Below are 8,168 nucleotides of genomic sequence, written 5' to 3' on the forward strand. Positions count from 1 at the left end.
AAAGAGAGAAGAATGTTATCTAACTATATACCCTGTATTCTCTAATCATGAACTTTTTGATATTGAGGTTGTAAAATATTACTCAAGAAAATTGTAAAGACCAAGTAAAGAAAGCCAGTTACATGAAAAATCTATGAAGATGGAAAAAGTCATGATTGTGAGAGGACTAATATATATAAGCAATGAAAAGATTGATGAATTTCAACGTTTCTTAATAAAATTTAATGATTGAATCAATTATCAGAAAACAATAGGGAATGAAACTCCAAGACCTAGTGAGTGATTTAAGAAGGGAAACTCGATTGCCAATCAAAAGGGATAAGTGTGGTGTAAAACATGTGATGTTTAATGGGCATCACACAGACTCTTATCAAGAGAGATTCTCTCCTGAACCTTCATGTTCTTCATTGTACCATGTTTGGACTAGATTTTGTTTTGTACAAACTAAGATATGTTGAGTACTTGAGAAAAGATAAGAAGAAGGATGTTGAAGTAACTGAGAAGATAGAAGATGTGATTGTAAAGAAGTTGGAGAATAAACCAACAATCAAATCTCAAAGTTTAGAAAAATCAATTGACTCTCCAAATTCAATACCACCTGATTAGAAAAGACAAGTCAAAAAAGGGTTTTCAAAAGAAAACAAGGTAAATAATTAACAGGTGATGTTAAAGTTCATTTGAAATGTGTTATGTGTCACACCCCATCCTATGGCAAAATGCCGGGGCGCGAACTGATTGTTCACACCTCACAGGTACTATCATGCAAAATTTAAAGGTGATAATATCTATTTATTTAAAGGTACTATCAAAGAAAGTTTCCTCAAATGAAAAGGTTTGATAAAAGAAGAGTTAAGAGTCAAAGAGAGAAGAATGTTATCTAACTATATACCCTGTATTCTCTAATCATGAACTTTTTGATATTGAGGTTGTAAAATATTACTCAAGAAAATTGTAAAGACCAAGTAAAGAAAGCCAGTTACATGAAAAATCTATGAAGATGGAAAAAGTCATGATTGTGAGAGGACGAATATATATAAGCAATGAAAAGATTGATGAATTTCAACGTTTCTTAATAAAATTTAATGATTGAATCAATTATCAGAAAACAATAGGGACTGAAACTCCAAGACCTAGTGAGTGATTTAAGAAGGGAAACTCGATTGCCAATCAAAAGGGATAAGTGTGGTGTAAAATATGTGATGTTTAATGGGCATCACCCTGACTCTGGTCAAGAGAGATTCTCTCCTGAACCATTTCATGTTCTTCATTGTACCATGCTTGGACAAGATTTGGTTTTGTACAAACTAAGATATGTTGAGTACTTGAGAAAGGTAAGAAGAAGGATGTTGAAGTAACTGAGAAGATAGAAGATGTGATTGTAAAGAAGTTGGAGAATAAACCATCAATCAAATCTCAAAGTTTAGAAAAATCAATTGACTCTCCAAATTCAATACCACCTGATTAGAAAAGACAAGTTAAAAAAGGTTTTTCAAAAGAAAACAAGGTAAATAATTAACAGGTGATGTTAAAGTTCATTTGAAATGTGTTATGTGTCACACCCCATCCTATGGCAAAATGCCGGGGCGCGAACTGATTGTTCACACCTCACAGGTACTACCATGCAAAATTTAAAAGTGATAATATCTATTTATTTAAAGGTACTATCAAAGAAAGTTTCCTCAAATGAAAAGGTTTGATAAAAGAAGAGTTAAGAGTCAAAGAGAGAAGAATGTTATCTAACTATATACCCTGTATTCTCTAATCATGAACTTTTTGATATTGAGGTTGTAAAACATTACTCAAGAAAATTGTAAAGACCAAGTAAAGAAAGCCAATTAAATGAAAAATCTGTGAAGATGAAAAAAGTCATGATTGTGAGAGTATGAATATATATACAAGCAATGAAAAGATTGATGAATTTCAACGTTTCTTAATCAAATTTAATGATTGAATCAGTTATCAGAAAATAATAGGGACTGAACCTCCAAGACCTAGTGAGTGATTTAAAAAGGGAAACTCGATTGCCAATCAAAAGGGATAAGTGTGGTGTAAAATATGTGATGTTTAATGGACGTCACAATGACTCTTGTCAAGAGAGATTCTCTCCTGAACCATTTCATGTTCTTCATTGTCCATGTTTGGACAAGATTTTGTTTTATACCAACAAAGATATGTTGAGTACTTGAGAAATGTAAGAAGAAAATTGTTGAAGTAACTGAGAAGATAGAAGATTTGATTGTAAAGAAGTTGGAGAAGAAACCATCAATCAAATCTCAAAGTCTAGAAAAATCGATTGACTCTCCAAATTCAATACCACCTGATTAGAAAAGACAAGTCAAAAAAGGGTTTTCAAAAGAAAACAAGGTAAATAATTAACAGGTGATGTTAAAGTTCATTTGAAATGTGTTATGTGTCACACCCCATCCTATGGCAAAATGCCGGGGCGCGAACTGATTGTTCACACCTCACAGGTACTATCATGCAAAATTTAAAGGTGATAATATCTATTTATTTAAAGGTACTGTCAAAGAAAGTTTCCTCAAATGAAAAGGTTTGATGATAGAAGAGTTAAGAGTCAAAGAGTGTCACACCCTCAAAATCCACTCACGGAGTTTTACCGTCAGAGGGTGTGAACTGGCAGAATCGGAATCATCAGTTATAATCAAACCATAAAAACGTTTAAATGCAAATAAGTGCGGAAGCGTAAAAACCTTAATTCAAAAGTTGCGTCACGCAGGACGACTTAAAACCAAAGATAACTGTTAAAAATAAGTTTGCAGAATAAAAGTGTTTTCATTTAATGCATGCTCCTAAACCGCGCGCCCGCCTCGGCTACCTGAGAATAACATACTAAAAGTGTCAACACAAGGTTGGTGAGTTCACAAGTTATATAAGATAAATCGTTTAGCGTTTGCATTCAGCGTTTACGTTAAGTGTTTTGCGTAACCTCGTTACGGCGTTTAAGCGTTTTGCGTAACCACGTTACGGCGTTTTGCGTTTTGCGTAACCACGTTACGGCGTTTTGCGTTACCAGATAATGTTATGTCAAATTATATATCGATAGGTAGCTAATCTATACAACAAGTATTACTAAGTGGTTCGACACCGAAGCTGACTGTTTATCAAGTGCCCGTCACCAGGTCAATCCAGACCATGGTAAGTGTTAGCCAAAATTACACCCACTCAACCTCCAGTTGAGCTTAGCGTCGGGTGGGGTTTGTCAAACCCAGAAGTACTACTCAACAGTGACTCGCTATTCTAAATATTAACCGGTTCGATGTGTGGGACTTCAAATGTTACGTTTGCCGCTTAGTCTTTACAAGTGATATATAATTTATAACAAAATCTTAAATATGCGTTTATCTCAAAAATGCGTTTATCGGAGTATGTTATCTCCCCCAAGTGAAAAACGTTTGAAAACAGTTTAAGAGTGGGGTAAGTGAACTCACTGTTTGCGAAGAATATCCCGAATTAGATCACCAAGTGATGCGCGTCGTAGAAACTCTCTAGCGTTCTAAATAACAAAGAGATTTTCTAAGTATCGGTATGTTTAACGAGTCTCTAGACTAGGCACATAATACCTATGCACGTAACATGTTTTGTGTTTCGTTTGTGAATCGTGTGTGACTTAAACAAGTACAATTGTGATACGATACGTGAGTGAACAATTACTTTTGTGTCATGTATTAATAACATACTTTACTAGCAATTATCCCCGTAAGGGCATTTTGGTCAACAAATAACAATTACTAGCCATTATTCCCCATAAGGGCAATTTGGTCAAATCATGGCAATCAATTTGCAACTATTCCCCGCAAGGGTATTTTGGTCAAAACATAACAATTATATAAGAAATATCATATTTCATGCATTTATACACAACTCAGCAGCTAGTTTCACTGTGACAGAATTTCTACTTGAAAGATTGTACTATTTCACCGAACATATCATCTCAATTAATTCACCAAAAATCACCACTGAAACATACATGTCTTAGGTTTCTAGAACATATTTTATCTTATTTTTATTCCATATAGATTTCTCATAATGATCAAAACACTACAGTAAACTCATATCAGTCAGATTCATGCGCAACAGAATTTTATTTGCAATTCTTGTTAAACGAAAAATCCAATAAATGCAAGACCACTTGGGTTTGGTTCCTAACTCAATGAGTCAACTTCCAGAAGTGGAACCAACCCAATTGGTCTCGTAGTTCATGAGATATAACATTTACAACATAACCTAACAGCAGGTCTAACAGCTCAGCTTTGCACAACGTTTTTGTAAAATCATAAAAGTAAACTTCTACTTGTCCAAAAATTACAAACTTATACTTTATAGAAACTAGACTCAACCTAGTTTACTGCAGTACCCACAATCTCAACCAATTTTCACGTTTACACTTCGTTACAGTCACTTAAACATCGTATACACATTCTGTCCAGAATCTGTTCACATCAAAACTCAACAATTTAACTATCTATGGACCATAAATCAATCATATAACATGCTAGACACTACAACCACTATCCATGCATATCAATTACACCATACATACAAGATTAGGGTTTGTGTTTTAACTCAAATCAAAGACAACAATCAATCAAGCAACAACATCAATACTAGTTATCAATCATCATGAATTCAACAACCATCATGTTAACTCATACATACATATAAAAATCGGCTGCCTAGGGTTCTTAATTAACCCATTAAACATCAAAATTAAACAACAAGAAGGTAAAGGATGATCAATTATACCTTCCTAGCACCTAGTTCTTGGATTAAACACTTGATTAGGGCTTGTATGTGTGTGTGCTTGTGGACGGCAGCCAAGAGGGAGCAAGGGAGGGGCCGATCGGAGCTTGTAGGTTTATAATAATAAGTTAGGGTTAAGTGTTAAGGTTATATTTATAGATATACAAGTTACACTCTAGTCCCTCTACTTTCAAGTATTGTTTTTCTAGCCTAACTAGCTTGTTTTCGTCTTGAGTTAACGTTTATAATCATGTTATCACATAACACATAAGTCTAACACATAATTATCACATAATTATTGTTTTGATGTTTTTCGTTTATTTATCAATCGTTTGCGTCAACTCGTTTGCGTTTCGGTGCAAATCCCGAAAGACTACACATGTAGTAAGTGTTAAGCGTCATTTAAACCCTAGTTTAAATGTAATGATGTGTGCGTTATAGATTCAATGATCTTAAAGTTTGAATTGACGGAGTTGAGTTAACGGAGTTAACCTGAAATTGACGATTGTCACATCATTCCCATGTTAAAGAATTTTCGTCCCGAAAATTTGAGTCAAGTCGTGATGAGAGTCTGAAAGAGTAAAAAAAAAATTTTCAGTTTGTCATATCATCCCCTAGTAGAAACAAATTTCGTCCCGAAATTTAATTCATACCTCCGGTGATGTTTGACGGTTTGCCGGGTTTCGCGGTTTTCGGTGTTTGGTTAGCCCTTCAAAAAGGTGAGGATACTTTTTCATCATTTGATCCTCGCGTTCCCACGTGAACTCCGGTCCACGTCTCGAGTTCTAACGAACCTTAACGATTGGAATTTTGCTGTGTTTGAGCGTTTTGGTTTCCCAATCCAAAACCTCGACTGGTTCTTCAATGAAACGTAACTGTCCATCAACTTGTAGTTCCTCCAAAGGGACTACTTGGGATTCATCAGATAGGCATTTCTTCAAATTTGATACGTGGAATACATCGTGTACGCCACTGAGTTCTGTTGGTAGGTCCAGTCGGTACGCCACCGGGCCAATGCGCTCAGTTATCCGGTACGGACCAACATACCGTGGGTTGAGTTTGTTTCGCTTTCCAAAGCGAACCACACCTTTCCAAGGTGAGACTTTGAGTAACACCCGATCGTTCACTTGAAATTCGAGAGGTTTTCGGCGCTTGTCGGCGTAACTCTTTTGGCGATCTCGTGCTGCTGCCATGCGATTTCGGATTTGAACAATCTTTTCCGAGGTTTCGAGTACCAGTTCCGGACCAGTGATTTGGCTGTCACCCACCTCTACCCAGCAGAGTGGTGATCGACACTTCCGTCCGTACAGCGCTTCAAACGACACTGCCTTAATACTTGCGTGGTAGCTGTTATTATACGAAAACTCTACCAAAGGTAAGTGGGGTTCCCAACTTTTTCCGAAATCTAAAACGCATGCACGCAACATATCCTCCAGGGTCTGAATAGTCCGTTCACTTTGCCCATCCGTCTGAGGATGGTATGCTGTACTCATATCGAGACGGGTGCCCAGTGCGCTTTGCAGCGACTTCCAAAAGTGCGAGGTGAAACGAGAATCTCGGTCGGAAATGATCGAGACAGGCACTCCGTGTCTAGACACCACTTCTTTCATGTATACGCGAGTCAGTCTTTCCATTTTGTCCGTTTCTTTAATTGCTAGGAAGTGTGCCGATTTAGTCAACCGGTCAACGATCACCCAGATGGTATCGCATCCCGTCGGTGTCTTAGGCAAACCCGTAATAAAATCCATTGAGATGTGCTCCCATTTCCACATTGGGAGTTCCGGTTGTTGCAGTAGACCAGATGGTTTCTGGTATTCTATCTTAGAGCACAAGTCAAGCATTTGCTCACGTAGGTGGCAATGTCGGCTTTCATGTTCGGCCACCAGTAAAGTGCCTTTAAATCATGATACATTTTGTCTGAGCCAGGGTGGATAGAATATCGGGACTTGTGAGCTTCGTCCATCACTAGAGTTCTCAACTCTCCGTATCGTGGAACCCAAATCCGGTTCTCAAAATATCGGACCCCGTCCGATCTGGTTTCAAGTTGCTTGTTCATGCCCCGCATGAGTTCCGATGGGAGATTTTCATCTTTCAAAGCTTCAAGTTGCGCATCGCGAATCTGATCGGGTAAGCTGGCATGAATCGTGAGTTGCAATGCTCTCACCCGTCTGGGTTTATCTGTTTCTTTTCTGCTGAGGGCGTCGGCCACCACATTGGCCTTGCCAGGGTGGTACTTGATGGCACAATCGTAATCTTTAAGCAACTCGACCCAACGACGCTGTCGCATGTTCAGCTCCTTCTGATCGTAGATATGTTGGAGACTCTTGTGGTCGGTGTAAATGGTAAACTTGGTACCGTACAAGTAATGCCTCCATATCTTAAGAGCAAACACCACAGCTCCGAGTTCCAAATCATGGGTCGTGTAGTTCTTCTCGTGAACCCGTAGTTGTCGAGAGGCGTAGGCTATAACCTTCTCGAGTTGCATCAGCACACAACCGAGACCTTGTATAGATGCGTCACAGTGTACCTCAAAATTTTCCGTTCCCTCGGGGAGGGCTAAAATAGGGGCGCTACAAAGCTTGGTTTTCAACAGTTGAAAAGCGGATTCTTGCGCGTCACCCCAGTTGTACTTAGTGCCCTTGTGGGTCAAAGCGGTGAGGGGTTGAGCAATTTTTGAAAATCCCTCGATGAAACGCCGGTAGTAGCCGGCCAGCCCTAGGAATTGTCGCACCTCAGTCGGAGTCTTAGGTGCTTCCCAGTTTTTGATGGCCTCTACCTTACCGGGATCGACATGGATACCATTCTCGTTGATCACATGTCCTAAAAAGTGAACCTCGCGAAGCCAAAATTCACATTTCGAGAGTTTAGCATACAGTTGTTCCTTCTTCAATAGTTCCAGAATTACCCTTAAGTGCTCTTCGTGGTCAGTCTCGTTCTTGGAGTAGACGAGAATATCATCGATGAAAACAATCACGAACTTGTCGAGGTACGCCTTGCATACTCGATTCATGAGATCCATAAATACGGCTGGCGCGTTGGTTAGGCCAAAAGGCATAACCGAAAACTCGCAGTGACCATACCGTGTTCTGAAAGCCGTCTTTGAGATATCTTCTTCGCGCACTCTCAGCTGGTGGTAACCGGATCGTAGATCAATCTTCGAGTAGTAACTCGATCCTTGAAGCTGGTCAAACAAATCATCAATTCGGGGTAAAGGATAACGGTTCTTGACCGTCACCTTGTTCAACTCCCGGTAGTCGATGCACATTCGGAAAGTCCCGTCTTTCTTTCGGACAAACAAGACAGGGGCTCCCCATGGCGATGAGCTAGGTCGGATAAAACCCTTATCCAACAAATCTTGCAACTGAGTGGACAACTCCTGAAGTTCCGCCGGTGCGAGCCGATACGGG

The sequence above is a fragment of the Bidens hawaiensis genome, unplaced genomic scaffold, assembly GCF_021521415.1.
Source record: "Bidens hawaiensis isolate Kalapana, Puna unplaced genomic scaffold, B.hawaiensis_p1.1 tig00016757_1, whole genome shotgun sequence".
Taxonomy (NCBI): domain Eukaryota; kingdom Viridiplantae; phylum Streptophyta; class Magnoliopsida; order Asterales; family Asteraceae; genus Bidens; species Bidens hawaiensis.